General features: G+C 40.5%; 1 long non-coding RNA gene across 1 annotated transcript in view; it reads left to right on the plus strand.

Moving 5' to 3' along the window:
- The window catches only part of LOC137617963 (uncharacterized), a 44,615-nt gene extending 18,485 nt beyond the window's left edge, over window positions 1-26,130 (plus strand). Inside the window, exons 2-4 of the long non-coding RNA XR_011039713.1 lie at window positions 5,151-5,251; window positions 14,444-14,544; window positions 25,939-26,130. This is a non-coding gene — a long non-coding RNA (uncharacterized lncRNA). The remainder of the gene's footprint in view (window positions 1-5,150; window positions 5,252-14,443; window positions 14,545-25,938) is intronic.
- The last annotated feature ends 1,829 nt before the right edge of the window (window positions 26,131-27,959 follow it).

Below are 27,959 nucleotides of genomic sequence, written 5' to 3' on the forward strand. Positions count from 1 at the left end.
ACATTTTGCAGTATATTTTTTTTAAATTGCTCTAACAGCCTTAATTTTTGTCATAGAGAGGTCAGGTTGGTCTCATTCTCTTGGAAAATGTCTGAATTTTCTCAAAAAATGATCAAAAATATGAAAAAAAAAAATTTTATAGCATTTTTTTGCAAGGACGTACCGGTGCGTCCATGGGGGTAAAGGGATGAGTTTTGTGAAACGTACCAGTACGTCCTTTGGGGGTAAAAGGGATAACACAAATCCTATTATCATTTACTAGCCTTTGCATCGAGTCCCATAGACCCTGATAATGACGCTTACCACGTTGATCTGTAACTCATTAAACTTTGTCACTTTGGGTCACGGAATGGCAGGAATTGATGCATCGTGTTTCCTCTTACCGGACTGTGCCTCTTCGTCCCGGGTGGTTGCCAGCCTGAGGGCAAACGGGACTTCCTCCTTCCTAGGGAAGACTCGCCTTTTAATTGACAAAGGTTTGTTTTGCGTCGGAACAAATAGTAAATTTTAAAGTAATTCATATTTGTCGTAGCTACCATATCGGTTGCCGAATCCTCAATAATTCGCAATCGGCCTTCTCCAGTTCACGCTAGAGTTAACCCCTTTTAAATGGCTCAAGTTTGAAATAGGAAAAATTAAAAATTTTTTAAAATGTTTTTATTTTTTATTAAGGAAATTATAAAGGAGTGGAAAGATAATTCTATCTCATATAATCATTATAAAGTTTTTTTTAGCATGGCAGATGCACTTATGGAATAATGCAACGTTATGTCTCTTTGAGAGTATACAGGTATGTGTGTGCTTATACACTCGGACACTTGCTCTTTATTATATAGGGGAGATATATACATGTATGTGTATATATAATCAATTCTTCATTTTAGCCATTGTTTTTCTGTCATTTTTGTTATTTATTATTCAGTCAAGCATTCTTTATTCGTTTATTGGTTTTTTATGGTTATTCTTAAATTTTAATCCATCTAATTTTAAACTTTTCGTTTTTTAATGCATATTTTCCTAGTTGAGAGAGAGAGAGAGAGAGAGAGAGAGAGAGAGAGAGAGAGAGAGAGAGAGAGAGAGAGAGAGAGAGAGAAAGCCCTGTCACACACACACACACACACACACATATATATATATATATATATATATATATATATATATATATATATATATATATATATATATATATATATTACAGGAGTTAGCGATAGGTTATAATTATTGATTTTGCATCGCGAAGACATTTTAAAATTACGTCAAAGTAATATTAGATAAAAGTCTATAGTTTAGAATTTTATCTAATATCAAATTGCTTTCCAGTTAGTAACTATCCAAGATAAAATTCCTTCTGAATATAATTATTCCTTGCTGTATTGTTAAATTCTTCCATTTTCCAATTTAAATATATAAAATTATAACAATATTTAATGCCATTTTCGGTTGTGAAAAATGCTGCCTTTTGTCGAAAAGACTAGAAACTGAGTCCAACCAATAGGAGAAAGGCTTCCAAGCCACCTAGACAAATGACGAAATTTTCAGCCAATAGGAGACATCCATCCAAAGGGACTTTGGTGGAGGTCTCTGATTCAGGGTTGCCAGGTTTTTAAGTGAGAAAAGCCCAACTTCTGATCAACAGAAGCTTTAAAAGGCCAACCCATTAATAAAACATAGCCAAAAATATAACATTTAGGCCAAACTTTCTTTTTATGATATTGCTAACGGCCAACCAATTTAAGAAAAAGCCAAATTTTGAAGTGTTTGGCCTGAAAAAAGGCCAATCTGGCAACCCTGCTCTGATTGGCTAAGGCTAAATCCCTTGATTTTCCGTGCATTTTTTCAGAAGCCACGGACAAGTAAAGGTTAGTAGAAATTTCCTCCCTAGAAGTTAATAGAAATTCTATTATTATGATGTAAGTATACAGTCATTTACTTATTTTCCGTTATTTATATGGTTATTGAAACCATATTGTCTATTTTATATTAAGGTAAACACGGTAATAATTATCGATAGAAAATTACGCTGAGTAATAGGTAGGCAAGACGGTATGGTACCTACTAGGCTACTACCCGACATTTTGATATGACAGGTGGGTGAGTGAGTTTACAAAGTATTTCGCATAATTTAAATTCTTAAATACTATTCTAATTAAGTACGCGAATAGAGGAATTCTATATTAATTCATTATGTAACAGGCGAACTGTTTAACTAACCGAGGTTTTCCGTTTACTTACGTAATTGACATTTTTTTTGGCCTTGTGTGCGACTTTCGTACGGTGTTTCGCTAATTCAGTAGTTACCGATATAATTAATTCATTAGAGTCTGATATAGTTTATATATTACTGTTACATTTAATGTTATAATTACATACGTGTTCAGTGTAGTTATCGATGCATGTAATTTAGTTACTGATATCATTTATTAATTACTTGTTAGAAATTTATTGATTACTGGTGTGATTAACTCGTGCGATTTATTTATTGTTGTGACAATTCATTAACATGTTGGATCCAATTTGGTCATTCGGTTATTAATTTTTTTTTATGGAATTCTTGGTAATAACAACATACGAGGCTCATATGTCCTGTTATTATTATTATTTTTTTTTTTTGGTTAAAAACGATCTCGCCAAAAATCGTCTTTTTTATTTTTGTCTTAGAAGTTTCCTTTTTCACGAACGATTTTTTTTTAAACATCTTGCATTTTTTCCTTTGAGAACGAAGTAAGCAGAAATATTTAAAGTTAATATCCTTACTTCCTTTCCTCACTGGGCTATTTTTTCCTGTTGGAGCCCTTAGGCGTATAGCATCCTGCTTTTCCAACTAGGGTTGTAGTTTAGCTAGTAGTAATAATAATAATAATAATTATACAGTTTCGGGATAGTCTGATACAGAAAAGGGGGCGTGGCAGGTTTATTAACAACCCATATTTTCGGTATTTGGGTTAACCCTTGAAGTAGGTTAGTCAGTATCACAAAAATGGCTTCGCCTTTGTTTTGTAATGCTATGACTATTTCTGTTAGCTTCTATATAGTAACTGAAATAAGGTTATTTTGAATGCTGTGTGTAAGGTGCAAGTCTCCAATATATATATATATATATATATATATATATATATATATATATACATATACATATATATATATACATATATATATATATATACATATATATATATATACATATATATATATATATATATATATATATATATATATATATATACATATATATATATATATATATATATATATATATATATATATATATATATATATATATATATACATATATATATATATATATATATATATATATATATATATATATATATATATATATATATATATATCTACCTTTCTACACTATTTCTGATGCAACAAATATATTTTTATTGCATTTTTCCAAATTTGGCTGAAACTAAAAATTTACCATATTTCTCTCTACAGTATTCCAAAATATGCAAATCATTATTTTTTGCATCTTTTATTAAATTTGTGTTAATACGAAATGTGGTATTTTTCAAGCTTTATTTGAAAAATCATATTTATTTATTAGGTTTTTTTATCATTTTTTCGTTTGTAATTACAGAATGATTTTTAGCTCTTAATTTTTTCCCTTTTCCCATAAGGTTTCAAGAATTATTATTGATGCCATTTAATTTTCTTTTTGAGTTATTGAACTTTAGTCTCTCTCTCTCTCTCTCTCTCTCTCTCTCTCTGAAGCAGTTTTATTTTACGTAAATTTCTTGGATTTTCAACTGTCTTAGCAAGCTATTTCTTGGGGGATAAAAAGGGGTGTATTAGTTTTTTTTTTTTTTTTTTTTTTTTTTTTTTTTTTTTTTTTTTTTTTTAGAGGGGGGGGGATCTTGGAAAGGAGTTTCTTGTGGCTAAAAGGTGGTCTATTAGGGGGGGGGGATCTTGGAAAGGAGTTTCTTGTGGCTAAAAGGTGGTCTATTATCAAAGTGTTTTGTTGGGTGGAGGCTATATTTCGAAGGTGTTTCTTTGAGGTAAAAGAGGGTGTACAGTATTAGCAATATGTTTGGGGGGGGGGGGTTGTAAAAGAGAGAGTATTAGCAAGGTGCTTTGAGGTGGTGTCTTAGCAGTGTGTATCAGAGAGTGGTATTAGCAAGGTGTCTTGTTGGGGGGGTGTCTTTCGAAGGTGTTTCTTGGGGGTAAAATATGGTGTACAGTACTAGCAATATGTTTGGGGGGGTGGGTAAAAGAGGGAGTATTAGGAAGGTGTTATGTGGGGGTGTCTTAGCAGTGTTTATCGGAGAGTGGTGAAAGTGGGTGTATTTGCAGGATGTTTTGTTGGGGGGTATCTTTCGAAGGTGTTTCTTGGATTAAAAGAGGGTGTACAGTATTAGCAATATAGTTTTTTTGGGGGAGGGGGCAGGTAAAAGAGCGTGTATTAGCAAGGTTTTTTTTTTGGGGGGGGGGGATCTTAGAAATGTGTTTTTTTTATAGTATCTGAGCAAAGTGTTTCATGAGAGTAAAAGGGGATTGTATTAGCAAGGTATTTTGTGGGGGGGGGGGGTGTCTTAGCAGGGTGTTTCTTAGGATGGAAAACCCCTTTATCCTTTAGAAACAAGATCCTAAATCCTATATCCAAAGCAAGTTCCCCATGTCTCAGTAACTCCACTTTATCAGTGACGAATGACCTAGGATTTGACCCTAATTACAAGACCTTGTTTTTCAATCTTGTATCGAAAGTTTTATGCCAAGTTCAAGAAGCAAGCCGGCTGTTAATTAAAGTGTTCCATGAAATAGAGTCTGAAGAAATTACCGTATAAAGATCGGTTACCCAAATGTAGATTAACTTATTGTTGAATTCTCCATTCTGTTGATACTGTAACATGTAACCAGAGTCTTGTAACTTACTTTGAATACTGTTTTCTTGGTCCCAGATTTCCTTATTGTTGAATTCTCCAGTTTGTTGAAACTGTAACCTGTAACCAGAGTCTTGTAACTTAATTTGAATACTGTTGTCTTGATCCCACCCGCACAAAAAGCTTCTGTGAATTACAGAACCCACAAGATTCGTTTGTAATCTATTCATGAGTCCTTATGTAAATTGTGGTGATATGGGTTACAAAATCTTAATATGGTTTTCACTTGAGTTTTGATCCTAATTACGTATTTATTTCCAGATGCTGTTCGTAGAAAGTACAAACACCGAGTGGCCAGACAGGCCCCAGCACATGCCTATGTACCCAAATTCATGAGTAGAGCACTCCAACAATATTTACAGGTAAGGTCACTTTTCAAAGTATTGGACTTCCACACTAATACCAACCCTTCTTAGGGTCTATTTTTGAGAATCACTCGGTCAGTGCTATTAGTAGACTGGGAGACACAAAATAGGTTTTAAAATCAGTTTGATGTCGAATTTAACATTAAATCTTCTATTCCGTAAATCTAAATACTGTACAATTTTGTCTTCTGCATCTAGGATTTTGGCTCCTTTTAATAGCTGTAACTTGTGGTAGCACTATTCACTAAGTTGAAGGAGTCAACACTTCTGGAAATGTGATGCAAACTTTGCAATGTTAGGCTTGGTACATAAACCAGCTGCCAATTATTGATATATTGCAGAAATTACCTGCATATTATCACTATTCTACTGTTGTGCAAATTTAATAACTATTTGGTGCCAACATTTATTGATATGTTCAGCATTTCAATTCTCATTTTCTCGTGTCTAGATTGAACTCATTGAATACGTAGCTATATTTGAAATATAGATATAAGTCAGTGTTAATATGTGGGCTTTCTCCTGTGACGAGTTGGAGGTGTCAGTGTTGACACACCTAAAATCATGTGTGTATCACAAGAGCTATTGGCAAAGGATTAATGCAATCACTGCTTTGGGAAATCCCTGAAGACAGACAGACTTAGACTAAATATCCATGGACATACCTGGCACAGTGTTATGGGTTGTAACAAGAATTGCTCAATAAGTATTTGGAAGGTATGGTCGTTGATATTACGTCAATGCCCACATTTATCAGTTTGGTGGTAGAATATTAGTTAATAAAGAGCTACGAAAATATTTTGTTTTAGGGTCACTGTTCAGACCAGTCATGTAACTTTTACTGCCTACAGTAACTTGTGGGGTTTCTGTCTGCTACAAATTTACGCTAAAATGATCCAGTACTAAATTTTGAGAATAGTACATTCATAATTCGTATTTATTTAGTTGGTTAGTATTACAGAGATATGGAATAAAGTTAGAACTGTTTGTGGGTGATACACAAGTTTACTTTGACGTAAATGATATCAGTGATATATACGTTGTATATATTTTATATTGTATATTTTTATTCTTCTGCTGAAGAGGCGCTTTTTAAAACATGCAAAAGCTTCTGCATTTTTATAAGATACACAACGTAAACGAGAAGGAATACTGTACTGTAAACAAATTTACAGTGAAACTAAGAAAATCCTACAATTGCAATATAAAGGAACACAGAACCGGCTTAGAGCACACAATGGCATGGAATCCTCTCACGTCCTGGCCTCTATACCCTTCACCATGGCTCCCACAACCCATCAGGCCACCTCACGTATAACTGGATTTGTTCCGTAACCGAAATACAAACCACACTATTTAATATGGGTATTACTTTCGCGTAGCTGAAATGACGAGCCATTAGAATTTTAACGAGGGTTTACTACCCCCTCGCTAGTTAGCGAGGGGTTAGGGAGGGGTATCTAGCTACATCTCCCCCCCTCACACACCTGTGACTAGCTCACTTTGGTTTTGGCTCTGGTGATGAACAGACGTGTCTGCTCCCACCCTCGCTTATTGACGGCCTTTGATCTTGTTTTGCTTTTTCTTTTCAGTGTGCTTGGAAGTTGGCCTCTACTATGCGGAAGTGTCCTGGATTACCTGACCGCCCTTGTGGTACATTTATGTCGGCGGTCGAAACGGACCCTCACACCTTATGTCCTTTTTGCAGGGGCCAACGGTGTGACAGAGATAAATTGTGTAGGGAGTGGTCTACCTCCCAGTGGGAGAGGTTTTCTCGGCGCTGGAAGTAGTAGTCCAAGCGGGATATTTCTCCTTTAAGGGTTTCCTTGAAGAAGGAAATTTCCAAGGACTCTTCTTCCGTAGCCCGAACCTCCTCCGAAGCTCTCACTCGATTGGTCTCTTCCGAAGCTCTCACTCGATTGGTCTCTTCTGAGAGGCCGTCGAGTGGTAGCGTAGGCCGTACTTATGTTGACCGACCTCGGGGTTCGGGAGAGGGAGTTGCCTCCCATAGCGAGGCAGCTCCTCCTCCTCCCCCGGGGGAGGATATCTCTGATAACAATGTTGCTAATGATGATTTGTTACAGCTTTGAGCTTCCTTGGGGCTTAAGGGTTCGCCCTCCAAGGAAGCCCTGTTTGACATAATCAGGTTGGGGGCTGCTGTCAAACAGTCGCCGGCTGTAGCAGAGGTTGATCCTCTGTCTATTGTCGACGTTGTTGTGGCAGGGGCTTTCGACGAGTTAGGTCAAACCCCTGCTTTGGTTCCTGATGCCGCAGAAGGCTTAGTTCCCCCCTCCGAACATCCTTCAAGGGAGGAGCTAAGTCCAACGGTCTCTCCTGCAGGTGATTCTCCCCCTCGGGGAGTTCACTGGGGGACGGGAGACTTTGCTGCCAGTTCTCCAGGAGGGGAGCCACAGGAGTCAGAGCATGCCTTCTGGCAGGTTCTGACCCTGATGAGGCATCTCAACAGGTTTCCTGATCCTGAGATTCCTCCTCGAGAGGGCAAGGACACGGTCCTGGACCGAGTCTTTGGCACTCAGAAGCCCACTAAGGCCAGTGCAGCTTTGCCCTGGTCCCAAGGGGTGAAGAGTGCCAGGGATAAGGTTGAGGACCAGCTCTCCGAGCTTGCCTCCTCCATCCGTTCCACTGCTGGCAATAAGCTCATCCTTCCTCCTCGTATCCACCAGAGGAGGTTCTTTGAGATCATGGAGGAGTCTTGTTTAGCTCTTCCCTTGCACCCCTGTGGAAGAGCTTACCAAGGGAGTCCCTCTTGAGAGACACTCTAGCCGGCAAGTGACTTTCTCGGCGACAGAGATCCTAAGCCAGGAGAAGGTTGCGAAGTGTGCCATGCAGGCTACTTCGTGGCTAGACATCTGGCTGGGGTCTCTTGGCATCCTGTTGCGATCAGAAGACCTGTCTAAGGAGAGCAACAGGAAGGGCCTGGAGACCTTCCTCCTCTCGGGCACCCGCACCATTGAGTTTTTGGGCCACCAAGTCTCGAACTTGTGGGCCAATTCGATCCTGAAACGACGTGATGCGGTGGCAGAGAGGTTCCACACGAAGGTCCCAACCGTCGAGGTCAGCAGGCTCAGACATTCTTCCATTTTGGGGAAGAATTTGTTTGAGCCTAAATACGTGGAACAGGCAGCTGAGAGCTGGCGGAAGTCCAACCAGGACTCCCTCCTTCATAGGGCTCTTACATCGAAGCCCTATAAACCTCCGGCACCTCAACAACCTCGCCCGTCCAAGACGATGAAACCGGCTGTGGCAGCAAAGACAACGATGTCGAAGCCCTTTCCTGTCAAAGACAAGAAAGGCAAAAAGTCCTCCAGGGGAGGCAAGAATCCTAGAGGGAGTAGCCGAGGCCGCAAACGCTAGAATTGGCAATCCTCCTGCATGTCCACCAGTGGGGGGATGCCTTCAAAGTTGTGCAGACAGGTGGCAGCAACTCGGGGCTGATTCCTGGACGATTTCCGTAATCAGTCAGGGATATCGCGTCCCGTTCATAACATCTCTACCTCCCCTGACAGTGGATCCAGTGTCGTTGAGCTCCTTTGCCATGGGATCGGCAAGGGGGCAAGCCCTACGGGCAGAAGTCGAGACCATGTTAAAGAAGGGCGCTCTCCAGGAGGTCGTCGACGGTTCCCCAGGCTTCTTCAGTCGACTCTTTCTTGTAAAGAAGGCGTCTGGAGGCTGGAGACCAGTCATCGACCTCTCAGCCCTGAACAGGTTTGTCAAACAAACCCCGTCCAGCATGGAGACGGTGGACACGGTCAGACTTGCGGTGAGACCACAAGACTTCATGTGTACACTGGACCTGAAGGATGCGTACTTCCAGATCCCAATCCATCCGTCTTCAAGGAAGTACTTAAGATTCAGCCTAGACGACAAGATTTACCAGTTCAAGGTGCTGTGTTTCGGTCTCTCCACAGCACCTCAGGTATTCACCAGAGTGTTCACCCTGATATCTTCGTGGGCACACAGGATCGGCATCCGTCTCCTCCGTTATCTGGACGACTGGCTGATCCTGGCAGACTCGGAGTCGACCCTTCTTTGACACCGAGACAAGCTTCTGGGACTTTGCCAAGATCTAGGGATCGTGGTAAATCTCGAGAAGTCTTCTCTGCTTCCAACTCAGCGACTGGTATATCTAGGCATGATCTTGGACACCAATCTCCACAAAGCCTTCCCATCAGACGACAGGATAGCAAGGCTGAGGAGGGTCGCAGATCCTTTCCTCAGACGAGAAGAACTCCCAGCCCAATTGTGGTTACGTCTCCTAGGTCACCTTTCTTCACTGGCCGGTCCAGTTCCAAATGGTCGCCTCAGGATGAGATCCCTTCAATGGCGACTAAAGTCCCGGTGGAATCAAGGACACGATTCCCCGTACGTCTTGGTCCCTATGGGTCCTGCGGAACGGACGGACCTTCAGTGGTGGGTGACGGACGAAAACCTGCGAAAGGGAGTGGATCTTCTTGTCCTCCTCCCGGATTTGATGCTGTTCTCGGACGCCTCAAAAAAAAGGGGGGTGGGGGGGGGGCATGTTCTGAACCACAGGACCTCAGGCCTCTGGTCAGAATCCGAAAAGTGCCTCCACATAAACCTGCTAGAAATTAAGGCCATATACTTGGCACTTCAACAGTTCCAACAATACCTGGCGGGTCACTCCGTGGTGGTGATGTGCGACAACACTACGGTAGTGGCTTACATCAACAAGCAGGGAGGTACCTTTTCAGACCAGCTATCCCATCTTGCAGTAGAGATACTGAGATGGACCGAAGTCCACTCGATTCCACTATCAGCTCGCTTCATTCCAGGCAAGAGGAATTTGCTCGCCGACAGTCTGAACAGGGTATCTCAGATAGTAAGTACCGAGTGGTCTTTGGATCGTCTAGTAGCCAACAAAGTCCCGACGGTGGATCTGTTCGCGACAGCTTTGAATTTCAAGCTTCTGCTGTACTGCTCCCCAGTCCCAGACCCCAAGGAACTCTGGCAAGATGCCTTCCAACAACGGTGGGACAACATCGACGTTTACGCCTTTCCACGGTTCTGTCTGATGAGAAGGGTACTCAACCAGACCAGAATATCGGTCAACCTTTCGATGATCTTGATAGCTCCGCTATGGCATCATGCAGAGTGGTTCCCGGACCTTCTGCAGCTCCTGACGGAACTCCCGAGAGAACTTCCTCCTCGACATGAGCTACTCAGACAACCACATGCCAACATCTTCCACAAAGCCGTAGCATCGCTGCGGCTTCACGCCTGGAGACTATCCAGCGTCTCCTCACAGAGAGAGGCTTTTCGCAACTAGTTGCTAAAAGGATGTCTCGACACCTGCGAAAGTCATCCGCAGGGGTCTACCAGGCAAAGTGAAGAGTCTTCTATGGTTGGTGTCGTGGAAGGGGTATCTCTCCACTCGATGCCATATACCAGCAATAGCTGAGTTTCTCGTGTATTTGCGGGAAGAAATGCGCCTTTCAGTCTCGGCAGTGAAAGGCTATCGCTCAGCCTTAAGTCTTGCCTTCAGGCTCAAAGGAATGGACATTTCCTCTTCGCTGGAACTTTCTCTACTCATACGAAGTTATGAACTTACCTGCCCTCAGTCGGAAGTGAGACCTCCATGGAACGTGGTTCGAGTCCTCAGGTCTCTTAAGAGACCTCCTTTCGAACCATTACGCCAGGCTTCTGATCGCCACCTGACTTGGAAGACTGTGTTCCTACTTGCTTTGGCCTCGGCCAAGCGAGTTAGCGAACTTAATGGTCTCTCGTATGACATCGCCCATTCAAGGGGATGGGGAGAGGTAACGTTCAGATTCGTCCCTGAGTTTGTTGCTAAGACTCAAAATCCAGGATTGCCGGACCCTCGGTTCGACTCTTTCCGGATTTCGAGTCTCCGTTCTGTAACAGATGACCCAGACCATCTCCTACTGTGCCCAGTAAGGAATCTGAGGCTCTAGCTTAAGAGAACAGCTGCAATTCGTCTTCGGGTGCAAGCATTGTTTGTGAGCATGGGAAGGACGAAGAGGAGGGTCACTAAGAATACAATCTCAGCGTGGATTTGCAGGGTTATCCATCATTCCCTGAATCCCGACCCTCCTCCGTCACGTCTCCCTAGAGCACATGATGTCAGAGGCATTGCTACGTCTCTGGCATTCAAAAAGAATTACTCAGTGACGCAGGTTTTACAAGCAGGGGTTTGTAAGAGTCAAACGACCTTCACAGCCCACTACCTGCAAGACGTGACCCACAGGAGGCTCGATACGTTTTCTATCGGCCCTGTGGTGGCTGCACAACAGCTAGTTTAAACCTCAGGCTCCTTGACAAGTAGCAGAAGGTTGAGGGCATTGTTACGTGGTTTTAGTCTGCATGAATGAAAAGGTATGCCTGGCCCTTATTCTTTTCTTCATTCTCCCCTCTCTTGGGGAAAGCAGCATCCTGGGTTCTCTGCACAGCTGACCTCAAACCACTGCAGGTAAACCATGTTTCCTTGTGTTCCTAGTATTAAGCTAATACTGTCACGTTCCCATACCCTGACGAGGTGGTATTGGGAGAGTCCTAGCCTAAAGTTTCCATCTAAAGGACCACCGGTCAACTTCCTAGCACGAGTTACACTTCATACCTTCATACACAGCTTACGTAGGCCGCAGCCTTTGCGTAGCAAGGTTCTAGCGAGGTGCAGGGACTCCTTATTGTTGAGTGCTGACACACTCAGATACTGAGTCCCCGGGCAAAGCCAAAAGCCAGTACTGGCTGGGACTTGCCACCCTTCCTAAGGGGTGAGTCACCCATATTAAGTAGCGTAGTTTGTATTTCAGTTATGGAAAAAATTACAAATTCGGAGGTAATTTGTATTTTTCCTAACTATACAAACCTTAACTATTTAATCAAACTTGCCCGCCAGCCCTATCCCCCGTGATGTCCTACCTCTAAGTCTAAGCAAAGTGAGCTCAAGTACAGGTGTGTGTGAGGGTTGGTTGGTTAGCAAGCTACCCTTCCTACCCCCCCGCTAACTAGCGGTGGGGTAGTAAACCCTCGTTAAAATTCTAATGGCTCGTCACTTCAGCTACGCCGTAAGTAGTTACCCATATTGAATAGCTAAGGTTTGTAAAGTTAGGAAAAATACAAATTACCTACGAATTTGTCATGATTGTTTACAAACAGATCATGTAACCTGTAGTGTGTAGGGTTTTCATGTCTGATGGGACTGGGAAAACAGTTCTTAAAGTTAATCAAAGTAAATTAAAAACCAAAAGAACAACTTGGGGAAGTTGCAAAATATGACAAACGTTACTACTTATTAGAGCTTGAAAATAAATTGCAATAATCTACATTGATTCATCAACATAAAGGAACTTTTCCAAAATATTTGAAAGATTTATAATTCACCATAACCATACAAATATTGAACAAGGAGTTGAAGACTAACTATTTTTGGAGTTATGATAGCATTGATTTGACAATTAAAACGAACTATTCCGTACAAAACCTATCTTGCGTTGTCCCTGCAGCGCACCAATGCATTTTTCAGTGTGGTGATGAATTGGGATTAGTACTGTATTCTTCAAAGTATTAAAGAGACAGAATGACAATTAGGATGAAAGTCTCGTCAAGTGAGGCTTCTGAAATCTGTATTAGTTATCCTAAGCCACAGTCAGCCAGACAAATCTGAAATCTACAGTAGTTATCCTAAGCCACAGTCAGCCAGACAAATCTGAAATCTACAGTAGTTATCCTAAGCCACAGTCAGCCAGACAAATATGTAACCGTATACTGTAAGGCAAAGGTCAAAATACTGTAGATGTTTTATGTATATTTTTCGTAGGATTTGGCGCAAGGCAAAGTGTACACAAGAAAGGAGAGAGTAGAGAGAGATGATAGGAAACAGCAAACCCCTAAAGAAATGTGTAAAAAACTGAATATAAAGAAATAAAAACACTAGGGTAATGTACTTTTAAGATTAACGTTCGTTCCAGGCCTTGTTCCTGGGGGCTATTTTCTGATTTTACCTATCTATAGAGCTATTATTTACAAGGGAATATAGCATTTAGAAAATTTAAAAGGTAAATTTTAACCTGGTGTGATGCTTCGAGTTTAAAAAACTAAACAACACTGCTTGAACATATGAGATTAGCTATACTTGCTTCTGAACATGTACATATTCGTACCTGTGAAATGTGGGAATTTCCCAGAAATACGCTAATGTGTGTTAATGAGTATTTTAGTTGATTAGGCAGTTTGATATTGACTGCTGTGTTTGGTGCATGTACAGGTTTGCAATCTCTCTCTCTCTCTTTCTCTCTCTCTCTCTCTCTCTCTCTCTCTCTCTCTCTCTCTCTCTCTCTCTCGATGTGGATTGTAAGCATCAGTCAAGGGTCTCTCTCTCTCTCTCTCTCTCTCTCTCTCTCTCTCTCTCTCTCTCTCTCTCTCTCTCGATGAGGATTGTAAGCATCAGTCAAGGGTCTCTCTCTCTCTCTCTCTCTCTCTCTCTCTCTCTCTCTCTCTCTCTCTCTCTCTCTCTCTCTCTCTCTCTTTCTCTCTCTCTCTCTTTCTCTCTCTCTCTCTCTCGATGTGGATTGTAAGCATCAGTCAAGGGTCTCTCTCTCTCTCTCTCTCTCTCTCTCTCTCTCTCTCTCTCTCTCTCTCTCTCTCTCTCTCTCTCTCTCTCGATGTGGATTGTAAGCATCAGTCAAGGGTCTCCTCTCTCTCTCTCTCTCTCTCTCTCTCTCTCTCTCTCTCGATGTGGATTGTAAGCATCAGTCAAGGGTCTCTCTCTCTCTCTCTCTCTCTCTCTCTCTCTCTCTCTCTCTCTCTCTCTCTCGATGTGGATTGTAAGCATCAGTCAAGGGTCTCTCTCTCTCTCTCTCTCTCTCTCTCGATGTGGATTGTAAGCATCAGTCAAGGGTCTCTCTCTCTCTCTCTCTCTCTCTCTCTCTCTCTCTCTCTCTCTCTCTCTCTCTCGATGTGGACTGTAAGCATCAGTTAAGGGTCTTATATAATACTGTATTTCTTCGGCCACTTTCTCTACTCGTTATTTAACCATCCTGCTTTAATCCTCTGTTCATGGTTGCCTCCTCCTGTCTTGCCGTCCATAGTGCAACTGCTTTAAATATCTATGATTTTACATTATTAGATTTGGTGAAAATTTAGTTTTTAAACAATTTCTTGGTTTTGTAAAACCATTTTGCTTTTCAGAACCACACACCATTATAGAAAACCTCTACGATGGGATACTGCTCACCCATGAAGGTGCTTTTGTTAAAGCAGGTTTACGTTAAGAAGAGGTGCCGCGATGAGTAAGTATTTATTTTTCAAAATTATATTTAGTTGTTTACGAAGATTTGGGACAATACCTATTGCAAAATGGCACCGGAATTTTGTTTCGATTTATACTCGTGCTAGTAAATGTATCGATAAACGCGTCACTTAGGTATATGTTAGGCTATATGAATTGCAAATTTAAGACCATGTATCAAATTCCCTTGGACCTAATCTCTCTCTCTCTCTCTCTCTCTCTCTCTCTCTCTCTCTCTCTCTCTCTCTCTCTCTCTCTCTCTCATAGTCTTCGGCCTTTATTATACGACTAGCTTTCCATTTCAGAATCACTCTTGACCTGAGCATTGAACTATGTATTTAAAAGTCTGTTCATTGTACAGTAGTGGGTTGCTGCATCTGGTCTGTGTGTGAGCGGTTGTTGGCTTCGGTCTGAGTGGGTGAAACAATTCTTATGTACTGTTACTCGATGTTTCTCTGGTCAGGAAACTTGGTTTTGCTATGAAGTTTATTGCACATGTAGATTTCAAACTCCATTCTACTTCAATCTTTCATTGGTCCTCATTTCCCCTTCCTTTTCATATTAACCCTTTTACCCCCAAAGGACGTACTGGTACGTTTCACAAAACTCATCCCTTTACCCCCATGGATGTACCGGTACGTCTTTGCAAAAAAATGCTATTTAAATTTCTTTTTGCATATTTTTGTCAATATTTTGAGAAAATTCAGGCATTTTCCAAGAGAATGAGACCAACCTGACCTCTCTATGACAAAAATGAAGGCTGTTAGAGCAATTTTAGAAAATATACTGCAAAATGTGCTTGAAAAAAAATAACCCTTGGGGGTTAAGGGTTGGAAATTTCCAAATCCCCTGGGGGTAAAAGGGTTAATAAACTTAGACTGGCAAAGAACTTCTAATCAATGGTTTCTTTTCTTTTATAGCCTCATCTCTATACTTCCCCTTACAGAGACACCTGTCTATTTGCATATATCTCCAAAGTCTAATTTTTCCACCTTTGCTCTGCAAACTCATTCTTTTTTCTGTACGTTATGCCCCTTTCATTCTTCTCACCTGATCAATAATACACAGAGATTCATACCTATAAAAAGCAGCCCACTTCTCTCTAAATCCTACCAAGTTCTTACTCCCATAGCCTTATATTCTAACCATATATATCCATACAAAAACTATATTTTAGAATCTTGACTATATCCACCATTCAGACTTGACACTACTATCTACGGTACTTCGCAGATTAACGCACACTTAGGAATTTCCTTTTCATTCTGTTTCGCTCTCTAACTCTCGCATTCTTACATTATTACTCTCGTTTGATGAAGGGCACTGTATCTCTGCTTTTGTTAATTAGTTTCATACCAATCTAGCACCGCCTGACGCACATTTTATTTTATACTTTCATTCTCCTATCCAGTCGATGCTACAAGCCTCAATGTATCTTTTTAAATATTTAACTTAGCCGGTGAATATATAATAGCTGAGCCTCCGGCGGCTCGACAGAAAAACACACAAAAACTCGCGAGCGATCGCTATGAAGGTTGCGGGTGTGCCCACTAGCGCCAACTATCGGCCAGATACCGCATATACATGTAAACAGACCCAATTTTTCTCTGTCGGCCTTAACGACAAGACGTATCAATACTCGCTGTATAACCTGGAGTTTTCTCAACATATTTGGTGAAGTACTTCCTTTTGGTTTGATGTTTCGCAGTGCAGGTGTTTTATCTTCAACTTAAATCTTGAACTCGTTTTTGGATAGATTTAATTTTTGATGACTTTGGATTTCTTTTTTTGGACTTTCTTTGACTTTTAAATGGCCGACCCTTCCCTTAGTACGGAAGTGTGTTTTAGGCTTTTAGCAATTATCTTATCACGTTATAAATTGTTGTTGTTAATTTTAGATTTTCCTCTATATATTTTATATCTCAACCGCCTTTATTAGGCCTCTTCGATTAGCTTTCCATTTATAATAAACATCAAGATAAATTTTAATGATTTGTTTATATGCGACCTTTCCTATTCCTCCTCTAATCCGAGAGTAGGCGGTCCTAACTTGGAAACCGAAGTTGAACAACGTTGAGCCCTTTCAATCGTAAATAACTTTTACAGAGAAAATGATTTAAAACTTATTAAATGAATATTTTTTAGTAGATATTTTATGAAAGATTTTCTTTGAATAGTCTTCGTACTGTTTCAAAGATGAACTAACGTTTAGTTTATTTATGCTACGCAGTTTGCGCTCTATCGTTACGATAGAGAGAGAGAGAATCACGATTTCACTTTGCAGAAAGAGTAAATCGATTCTGACGTTTTGTTCATTCTTCTTTCAAACTTAAATGTTTTAAATACTATTTTAAAGGAGCTTGTTAATTGAAAAACCTTTCAGTTGTTTCCTTTGGTCAAATAACCTGTTTATTGACGAAAGATAAGTGGGCTCTTCTCTTCGGTGCGAAATCAAGAGAGAGAGAGAGAGAGACGGAGAGAGAGAGAGGAAGAGAGAACGTTCCGATCTTTATTCTCGTCCCAAGCGAGTAACGTTGTTCTCGAGTCAGTTTTTTACTCTCGTCCCTAGTCTCTGTACGGGGAGAAAGGATAAAACGTTTTTAGTTTTTATTCTCGTCCCAAGGCACTGTACGGTGAGAGATTGAAAACGTAGTTTTGAATGAACTAGTGTTTAGTCTCCTTCCCAGCCACTGATCTTTTTATCTTAATATATGTTTACTGTTTTTTGCTTGTATTAATGTGCTTACATTATACGACTGATTTCGCAATTATAACCTTTTGATGAGGGTAGAATTGCGTGCTTCAGGTAGAAATCAGTTTTATTCATACCTAATGTGAATTGTTGTAAAATTCGATTTCAGTGAAGTAAGTGTAAAACAGAAAATCGTAGTGATAAAGTGATAATTGCGCAAAGTGTTATCAGTGTTGCGACCGAGGGTTCGTCTGTTCGTGCCTGTCGTTCGCCTAGTCCGAGACCTCTTGCAAGCTCCCAAGCCCAGGGGAGAAGTAATGTCGTACGACTTATGGGTTCGAGAGGACTTAATCAGCGAACAGACGTTCCCTCTATGGTTTCAGGCGTGTCTCATCAACACCGCCCCTACCATAAGACGAGCGAGACGATTTTCTCCTCGTCATCCGAAGGCTTTTCGCATAAGAAACCGTGGAACAAGGTTTCGAGGCCCTTTAAGCGAAAGTCAGTCCTTTCAGGACAGGTCCAGCGTCCTTGTTGTAGCCATTAGGACAGCTCTGACCCTATGCAGTCATCGGAAGACTGCTCGCCGCCTAAACAAAAGCGTAACACAGGCTCCGAGAGTCTTTTTGTAGGCAAGGTTTTGCAGTCACAGACGTTACCCTCGTCTCGTACCGCAACCATTCCCGTTGATCCTAAATGGGTTGTACGGCAAGACATGCAGAATAAGCTTGCCTCTCTTATGGAGGACTATTCTGTTGAGCAGGTTCACGATGATCCTCGCCGCTTAGCTGATCGAGATCTTGGCCGTCAGCCGCCCAAACGAGCCTTTGCTCGTCCTGTTGACATTGACGTTACAAAGTCACGTCAATCGTGTTTTGTAGAGCCTCACTCGATGCAGTCCCGTGTTGACTCTCAGCCACTTGTGGACGTTCAGCCGCTGCCACTTGCTCTTGTTGACGTTCAGGACGTTCACCAACCAGCATAGTTGACTTGTTTTGACGTTGAGCGTCAAGCACTGCAGTCAAGAGTTGTTTTGACTGCTCAGTCTAAGCAGTCAAGGCAGTCTCGAGTTGACGTCGAACGTCCTCCCGCACCTGTTGTTGTTACTGGTCAGTCCTTTAAGCAGTTACATGACATAGCGTCCTTGACTGCTACTGTTGCTCCTTTGCGTGTGGACTCTGCTTGTCAAGCATTGCCACCACGGCAGGTCTCTCCCTTGCTTGAGACTCGGCTATTGTCGGACAAGGTTCCTTCAGATGAGGAAGTTGCTGAGCCCCCTCCTACTGATATTCCCTTGAGGACTCTGTCAGCTGCTCAGCCCTCTATGGACTTTAAATAAATCATGCTGATTTTCAAGGATCTTTGTCCGGATCTTTTTGTAACTGCTGCTCCTCGTTCGCCTAAACGTCAGAGTTTACACTAGGCCTAGCTACTTCGAAGCCGTTGTTTTATAAGCTAGTGCTCTCTCACTCTTCTAAGAGAGCTTTACGTTTGCTAGGCGACTGGTTAATCACCAGGAGGAGTTTGGGGGAGACAGCCTTTGCTTTCCCTACTTTTAAGCTGGCTTATAGAGCGAGAGTCTGATATGACACGGGAGAAGTTCTCGGCTTGGGAGTTCCTGCCTCTGCCCAGATAGACTTCTCAAACCTCATAGACTCTCCCTGGCGTTTTTTTTTTTTTCGAGCGTTTGAAGTTTTGCTGTACAATTATGTCATGCATAAACAAGGCTTTCAGGGATGGCTCCAATGATCTGACAGCCACGTTCTCTGCAGGAACAAGTCCCTCAGGGATGGCTCCAATGATCTGGCAGCCATGTTCACTGCAGGAGTACGTAAGAGGCAAGTGCGCTCAATGTGTTCATTGTCAAGACAAACTTCACGATGAAGTCTACCAGGCTGTCTTGACAGCATTAATGGAAGGCGACTGGATGGTCTCTCTCGACCTTCAGGAGGCATACTTCCACATTCCTATACACCCGGATTCCCAACCGTTTCTGAGGTTTGTTTACAGGAATGTGGGGTACCAGTTTCGAGCCCTGTGCTTTGGCCTCAGTCCTGCTCCTCTCGTGTTTACGAGGCTCATGAGGAATGTGGCAAAATCCCTCCATCTATTGGGATCCGAGCCTCCCTGTACTTGGACGACTGGCTTCTCAGAGCATCGTCCAGTCTTCGCTGTCTGCAGGATCTACATTGGACGTTGAGTCTGGCCAGGGAGTTGGGACTTTTGGTCAACCTAAAAGTCCCAACTGATCCCATCCCAGATTATTCTATATTTGGGGATGGAGATTCGCAGTCCAGTTTTTTTTTCGGGCTTTTCCGTCTGCCACCCGAATAGAACAAGCCCTGCTCGAAGTCCAACTAATGCTGAAAAGAGAACGTTTGTTCAGTCAGGAGTTGGAACAGTCTCGTAGGGACTCTCTCATCCCTGGAGCAGTTTGTCTCACTAGGGAGACTACACCTTCTGCCTCTCCGGTTCCATCTAGCCTCTCACTGGAACTAGGACAAGACGTTAGAGACGGTATCATTCCCAGTCTCCGAACCAGTAAAGGCATGCCTGAAATGGTGGGACAGCAATATCAGTCTGAGAGAGGGACTATCCCTAGCAGTCAAGAACCCAAACCACGTGTTGTTCTCAGACGCGTCGGATTTGGGTTGGGGTGCGACCCTGGAAGGTCGGGAATGCTCGGGTCTGTGGACCTCAAGTCAGAAGAGCATGCACATCAACGGCAAGGAGCTATTAGCAGTCCACTTGGCCTTGATGATATTCGAAAGCTTCTTCGAAACTAAGTGGTAGAGGTCAACTCAGACAACACCACAGCTTTGGCGTACATCTCCAAGCAAGGAAGCACACACTCCTTCACGCTGCTCGAGATCGCAAGGGACCTTCTCTTATGGTCAAGAAATCGAGGCATCTCCCTGTTGACGAGATTCATCCAGGGGGACTTGAACGTCTTGGCAGACTGTCTCAGTCGGAGGGGTCAGGTGATACCCACGGAATGGACCCTCCACAAGGACGTGGGCAAGAGTCTTTGGGCTACTTGGGGTCAACCCACCATAGACCTCTTTGCCTCCTCGTTGACCAAAAGGTTACCTATCTATTGCTCTCCAGTCCTAGATACAGAAGCAATCCACATAGACGCATTTCTACTGGATTGGTCTCTTCTGGACTTATATGCATTCCCACCATTCAAGATAGTCAACAAGGTACTGCAGAAGTTCGCCTCTCACGAAGGGACAAGGTTGACGTTGGTTGCTACCCTCTGGCCCGCGAGAGAGTGGTTCACCGAGGTACTTCAATGGCTGGTAGACTTTCCAAGAAGTCTTCCTCTAAGGGTAGATCTGTTACGTCAGCCCCACGTAAAGAATGTCCATCAAAGCCTCCCCGCTCTTCGTCTGACTTCCTTCAGACTATCGAAAGACTCTCAAGAGCTCGAGGCTTTTCGAAGGAGGCAGCCAGTGCGATTGCAAGAGCGAGGAGAGCTTCTACCATTAGAGTATACCAGTCGAAGTGGGAAGTCTTTCGAGACTGGTGGAAGTTAGCATCTGTGTCCTCGTCCAGTACCTCTGTAGCCCAAATCGCAGATTTTCTTTTACATCTGAGAAAGGTTCGCTCCCTTTCAGCTCCCACGATTAAGGGCTACAGGAGCATGTTGGCTTCGGTCTTTCGACATAGAGGCTTAGATCTTTCCAACAATAAAGATCTCCAAGATCTCCTTAAGTCTTTCGAGACCTCTAAGGAACGTCGTTTGGCAACTCCTGGATGGAACTTAGACGTGGTCCTAAGGTTCCTCATGTCAGACAGGTTTGAGCCATTACATTCAGCCTCCCTGAAGGATCTCACCCTCAAGACACTTTTCCTAGTGTGCTTGGCTTCGGCTAAAATGGTCAGTGAACTTCATGCCTTCAGTAAGAACATTGGCTTTTCTACAGAAAAAGCCACTTGTTCACTTCAACTTGGTTTCCTGGCCAAAAATGAACTGCCTTCTCGTCCTTGGCCTAAATCTTTTGATATTCCTTGCTTATCAGAGATTGTAGGCAACGAACTGGAAAGAGTATTATGTCCTGTTAGAGCTCTTAAGTTCTATTTAGCTCGTACTAAGTCATTACGAGGTAAATCTGAGGCATTATTGTGCTCAGTTAAGAAACCATCATTGCCTATGTCAAAGAATGCTTTGTCATATTTTATCAGATTTTTAATACGAGAAGCTCATTCTCACTTGAATGAGAAAGACCGATGTTTGCTTAAGGTTAAGACGCACGAAGTTAGAGCTATAGCAACCTCCGTGGCCTTCAAGCAAAATAAATCTCTGCAAAGTATTATGTACGCGACTTTTTGGAGAAGCAAGTCAGTGTTCGCGTCATTTTACTTAAAAGATGTCCAGACTCTTTACGAGGACTGCTACACACTGGGTCCATTCGTTGCAGCGAGTGCAGTAGTGGGTGAGGGTTCTACCACTACATTACCCTAATTCCAATATCCTTTTTAATCTGTCTCTTGAAATGTTTTTAATATTGTTTTTTGGGTTGTACGGAAGGCTAAGAAGCCTTTCGCATCCTGGTTGATTTGGCGGGTGGTCAAAGTCATTTCTTGAGAGCGCCCAGATTAGGGGTTTGATGAGGTCCTGTTGTATGGGTTGCAGCCCTTAATACTTCAGCTCCTGGGAGTCTTCCAGCATCCTAAGAGGATCGCTGGGCTTCGTGAGGAAGACAGACTAATAAGGCAGAGTAATCGTCTAAGTCAACTTCCTTACCAGGTACCTTTATATATTTGGGTTTTGTTATGATATAACTGTCAAAAACTCTAAGCGTATACGCTGTAAACTTAATTAACTCTGGTCTCTACCCACCACCATGGGTGTGAATCAGCTATTATATATTCACCGGCTAAGTTAAATATTTAAAAATGATATTTTAATTATAAAATAAATTTTTGAATATACTTACCCGGTGAATATATAAATTAAAGGCCCCCCCTTCCTCCCCGATAGAGACCCAGCAGGATGAGAAAAATTGGGTCTGTTTACATGTATATGCGGTATCTGGCCGATAGTTGGCGCTAGTGGGCACACCCGCAACCTTCATAGCGATCGCTCGCGAGTTTTTGTGTGTTTTTCTGTCGAGCCGCCGGAGGCTCAGCTATTATATATTCACCGGGTAAGTATATTCAAAAATTTATTTTATAATTAAAATATTTTTCTGTGCCTTCCTTTCCCAACATTTTTTTCATTTTAGCTAGTTTTTTATTTGATTTTCTCCTCCGTTGACCACCTCTTCTATCATTTTCACCAGCATTCTTAATTCATCATTTTCCTTCCTTTCCTTCATCCTCACATTTTTTCTTCTTCTGTTTTATTCTCAAGGCATTTGATTATTCTATCATACTTTGCAATTTTTCCACACTTCCAAACTATCAAATTTAGCTTGCTATATCTACCCTTTTCTTGTCCAAAATGAGTCAGGGCCCCCTCTTTAAGAAATGCCCCATATTTGGTTCCATATATGTCACGTGAATAGGGACCTCTAGGGGCCATGGTCAACCGCATTTATTTTAATTCATTTATCTATTTGAACGCTTACCATCACGTACATTCACTTCCATACACTTACGGTTTTTCCTTCAATATTAATCTTGAAATTAATCTTATCACTGATTTTATACTTCTGATACTATACCATATGAGAGTGTTGTTCATTAAAAATATTGTTTAAACTTTATCTAAATCAAATAAGCTGCTTAATCTCTATAAACTTAATACAGTTATGAATTTAATACTGTATTCTAAATTAGGACCCAACCATCATCACATAACATGTATAACAACATATTTCACAACATAATCCTCCTTTATTCTTTTATACTGGCCAATATGACTTTAACCCTTTTACCCCCAAAGGACGTACTGGTACATTTCACAAAACTCATCCCTTTACCCCCATGGACGTACCAGTATGTCCTTGCAAAAAACTGCTGTTTACAATTTTTTTTTTGCATGTTTTAGATAATTTTTTGAGAAATTTCAGGCATTTTCCAAGAGAATGAGACCAACCTGACCTCTCTATGATGAAAATTAAGGCTGTTAGAGCAATTTAAAGAAAATATACTGCAAAATGTGCTTGAATAAAAAGTGACCCCTGGGGGTTAAGGGTTGCAAATTTTCAAATAGCTTTGGGGTAAAAGGGTTAAGTCCTCCCATTACCGCAGAAGCGATATTTAAGGAAATAATACAATGATGAACTTGTATGACATTTTCATTCTAAATAATTGCTCAACCTTACCCCTCTTATAACCCCTGCAAGATCCTCATGTTAAGTATAAGATATTTTATGTATCATACAAATATCCAAGATTTTTTATAACTGGGCTATTTTTCCTTGTTGGAGCCCATTGGCTTATAGCATCCTGCTTTTTGAAAAAGGATTGTAGTTTAGCTAGTATTAATAATTATTTGTATATCTTTCTATACAGCTTTAAAGTTAACGTCAACAGAGTTTGTCACAAGGTATTGGTATAAAAAGGGATTTTGACTAAGGAAAAATCTATTTCTGGGCGAGGAACCTGTGTCGCCCAGTGAAATCCTCCTTTAGCACCATTTCTAAGGCATAGTTATTGCTAAATATACCAGAGAAAAAAAGGATGCATGGAATGCCAGAAATAAACCCAGCTCGCTCACTCTATGAGTGTCGGTATAGTAAACTGGGGCATGATAGAACCATGACCGTTAATCATTACTATCACAAACGTCTCGTACGCACCTTTCTCTGATCCTTACAAGGAGTCACGGAGTCCAACTGTGTACATCAAATCGGCCTGAAAAGAAAACGAAAGTTGGTAAATCGGGAAAGGAGAGGCAATAAAATTATGAATAAGATTTTATGAAAATTACTACAGTAAGATATGGCACAAGGGAAACATTTAATGTTGTGTTTATGGAATATTAAAAGTAAATTAAAATTTGTTAACCAAGACACTGTGATTGAGTTTGCTTTGATAGAATTATTAATTGCCACCCAGAGATTGAGGTGTGTGTGTTACTGCATATATTGGTGTGCTACTGTTGTTAACACACATTTGGGTTCTCTTCAATGTGTTATAGATTAGATTTGGTATGTTACATCTTTTAAGTAAAGTCTAAGTAAGTTAACTTTAAAATAGTTTATTCTTTAAAAACAGTATTAACATCTCCATCACAGGAGTATAGATGGTTTGGTCGGATGACCATTCCGTATGACATCTCAAAGTGAACTGCCACAAATATCCATATTCACGTTAAAGTTTATACAGTTATCTCAGGACTTAAGGATTTATAGTAAACACAACATTAATACCGGAAGGTACTTGTTCCGTTCTCACAGACAACTCTTTCTCACGGGGCTTGGTTGTGTTTACTCTTCATGAAAAATGTTACATTGCTGAGGTTTGGCATTCGCATCCTGCTTATGATATGACTATGGCATTTCTCACACTTCTCTTACTTCCACAGTGACCTGTAGGTCATGTGTTTTAAACAAGTAATATCTAATATATTACACATACAGGGTGTCCACAAAGTCTTGGGTACATGAGATAATTCAACTACAGGGTGTCCACATAGACTGGGTGCATGGGAGAATTCAAATACAGGGTGTCCACAAAGTCTGGATACATAGGATATTTCACTCCTTATTTAAGTTAATTTTCCTGTCCATATTGAATGACGGCTCTGTCTAAAGAAGAACGATTCGAGTTAGTAGTCTTAAGTGGACGAGAAGGAAGGATGGTCTTATCGTAAAATTGCAGAAGAATTTAACCTTCGACACGCTGAATTTTGTAAAATGCATCAAATTATGCATTGAAAATGATGGAAATCGTCTTGAAAATATTAGTTATTAACATTAGATTTAAATAAAATTGTTTCAAAAGAATGTGTTTATCTCCAGTGTACCCAGACTTTGTAGACACCCTGTAGAATATTGCAATATAGATTTAGTATATTTCTTCACCATCAAACCATTGGTACCAGTTTCTCTACGGTATAGAAAGTTGATTTGACAGTGTGGTAGATAAAAGTTCCTTTCAGATTTATGAAAATCTTAATGTTTTCTTTTCACTAAAGATCAAAGCCGATTGATTTTGAGAATTTTCATGTTTTTATATTCATTAGAAATTATCATATTCTTTTATAGTCGTCATCGTCTTCTTCGTCTGCATCTTTTCCCACTTTTATGTGGGGTCGATGTTTCTGGCCAGCGTTCTCCATCTACCTCTGTCCCACACTTCATCACTGGTTATCAGCTTCCTTTATAGTACTTCTATGAAAAAAGAGCCTTCATAGAACTATCAGTGATTATTATTTTAGAAATTTAGAGGGATCTGTGTCTTGGTGTTGCAGGAATGTTAGCTGTTATACTTCAGAAGTTCAAACATGTAAATAATTTTCTCGGTTGAACAGGATGATATAAGTCTTTCATACTTTATATATGACAGATCCTATTTTAATGTTTTTATTGAACTTTGAAATATTTCATATTTATTGCTTACTTTTCATATACAGCATAGTTTATTTTTTATTTCTTGATTTTCTTCCCTCACTGGGTTGCTTTCCATGTTGTGAAGCCCTAGGTTTTTAGCTTGGGTGATAATGATAATAATTTTATTATAGAGATAAATTTAGCAAATTTGGTTTTTAAATGATGACCTTTAATAAATTATTTTTTTCTTCTACAGCATGTATACCTCTATGATGACTTCAGCCTGTTGGAGAAAGAAGTAACCTGGTTAACAAAGATGTCGTAGCTTCTGGCTAACCCATGAGGAGGAGAGATCTAAACCTTACCAAGACGATATTTTGACAGGAGATGAGAAAATACAAGATTTGCAGGAATTGAAAACTAGATAATTATGTCTTGACAATATGAAGTCTCAAGTTTTTTTTTTTTTTTTTTTTTTTTTTTTCTATTATAAAGATGTATTTAAGGATATTACATAGTGCATTAGTCTCAATTACTGGAAATGTTGATAATATTGAAAATATTGGTGAATCTGTCAATTTTGTAATGGAGTTTTTGACCAAAATTTTACATACTGACATTTAAGAAAATACTCCTTCAATAAGCAGATCAAATTCATATCAATGAACAATTCCTTCATATATTTTTTTTTACAAATTTGCAAAAGATTTATTTTAAACTATTGCTGAAAAATCAGCAACAATTTCAGCAGTATATTTGACAAACGTAAATCGAAACTAACGTTTTCCAGAAACCGAACAATAGTTTTTGCCCGTTGATAGGCCGCCTTTACTTGGCTCTAATGTATATGGAAGTTTAGACCCATATAGTGATTTTATATTGAAATACTGTAGCTGGTTTCAGATTTCCAAATTATCTTTGTATTATTCAAATGTAAAATGGTAATATGACTCAATTTTATAACAGACTGTAGTAACTCCAGCTATGCTCATCTCTTCCCTTTTCCCTTCCTCTTATCTCTAATACAGTTTTCACCATTTATATTTTCATTATCAGTGCTCTTTAAAGTTTCTGCTACATAGATTAGCAATTGGACTTTAGTATATATTAACCCTTTTACCCCCAGGCTATTTGGAAATTTCTAACCCTTAACCTCCAGGGGGTTATTTGTTTCCCAGCACATTTTGCAGTATATTTTTTTTAAATTGCTCTAACAGCCTTAATTTTTGTCATAGAGAGGTCAGGTTGGTCTCATTCTCTTGGAAAATGCCTGAATTTTCTCAAAAAATTATCAAAAATATGAAAAAAAAAAAATTTTATAGCATTTTTTTGCAAGGACGTACCGGTACGTCCATGGGGTAAAGGGATGGGTTTTGTGAAACGTACCATTATGTCCTTTGGGGGTAAAAGGGTTAAAAGTCTTTGCTTTCTTTGATAACGACACATTTTGGTTTCCACTTCAACTTATTCTCATTCTAACTGCTCTTTCAGCACCTTTAATGATTCAGAGAACATTCGATGATTGACTTATAAAATCTAGCTATCTATCACAACATTGTTCCTCCCATCCCTCCCTTGTTGCTTTTTTAGGTCATTGAAACCGTACTTCATCATCACTATGAGATCATGGCCTCTACTCATTGTAATTTTCTTTCTTTTCATCATCATCATTACTATCATCTTAGGGTTAGGAATAGGGAAATGAGTTGCCTCCACTCATTTTACCAGAACTATTAGCCTGTACCGACCGTGTGTCACACGATCGTACATACTTCATTTTGTGTATATATTGCTTGTATCTTCGCTCTCCCCTCGCACTAAAAAGAACCTGAAAAATCATGTCTGCTTTTCTCCTGTGTAACAGTGTCAATTTTTAAGCATAGAAATTCTTGTTGCTTTGAAATTTTGTATATAAAGGAGAGTGTTCTACAATAAACTCACTCAGTTGTTTTCAACTAGCCTGTGAGTCACAACCTTCCTCTCGGCTTGTCACAAGCCTTAGGTTTTTCTTTATTCCCTTTTCCATGATTTATTTAACTTTCCAGTAAGATGTGGCTACTTTTGTTCTAATATTTTCCTGACCAACAGTTCAAGATCCCTTCTCGTCACACAAAATATCGCCTCCCTTTTGTGATTTCAAAATATTTTTCAGCTTAGGAAAAACACTTTATCTGGTACTTTTTTTTTTTTTTTTTTTTTTTTTTTTTTTTTTTTTTTTTTTTTTTTGCAGTATAATCTTCTCATTACTCGGGCCATGAATGTTTACATTTTATGGTC

This window comes from Palaemon carinicauda, chromosome 24 (assembly GCF_036898095.1).
Source record: "Palaemon carinicauda isolate YSFRI2023 chromosome 24, ASM3689809v2, whole genome shotgun sequence".
Lineage (NCBI taxonomy): Eukaryota > Metazoa > Arthropoda > Malacostraca > Decapoda > Palaemonidae > Palaemon > Palaemon carinicauda.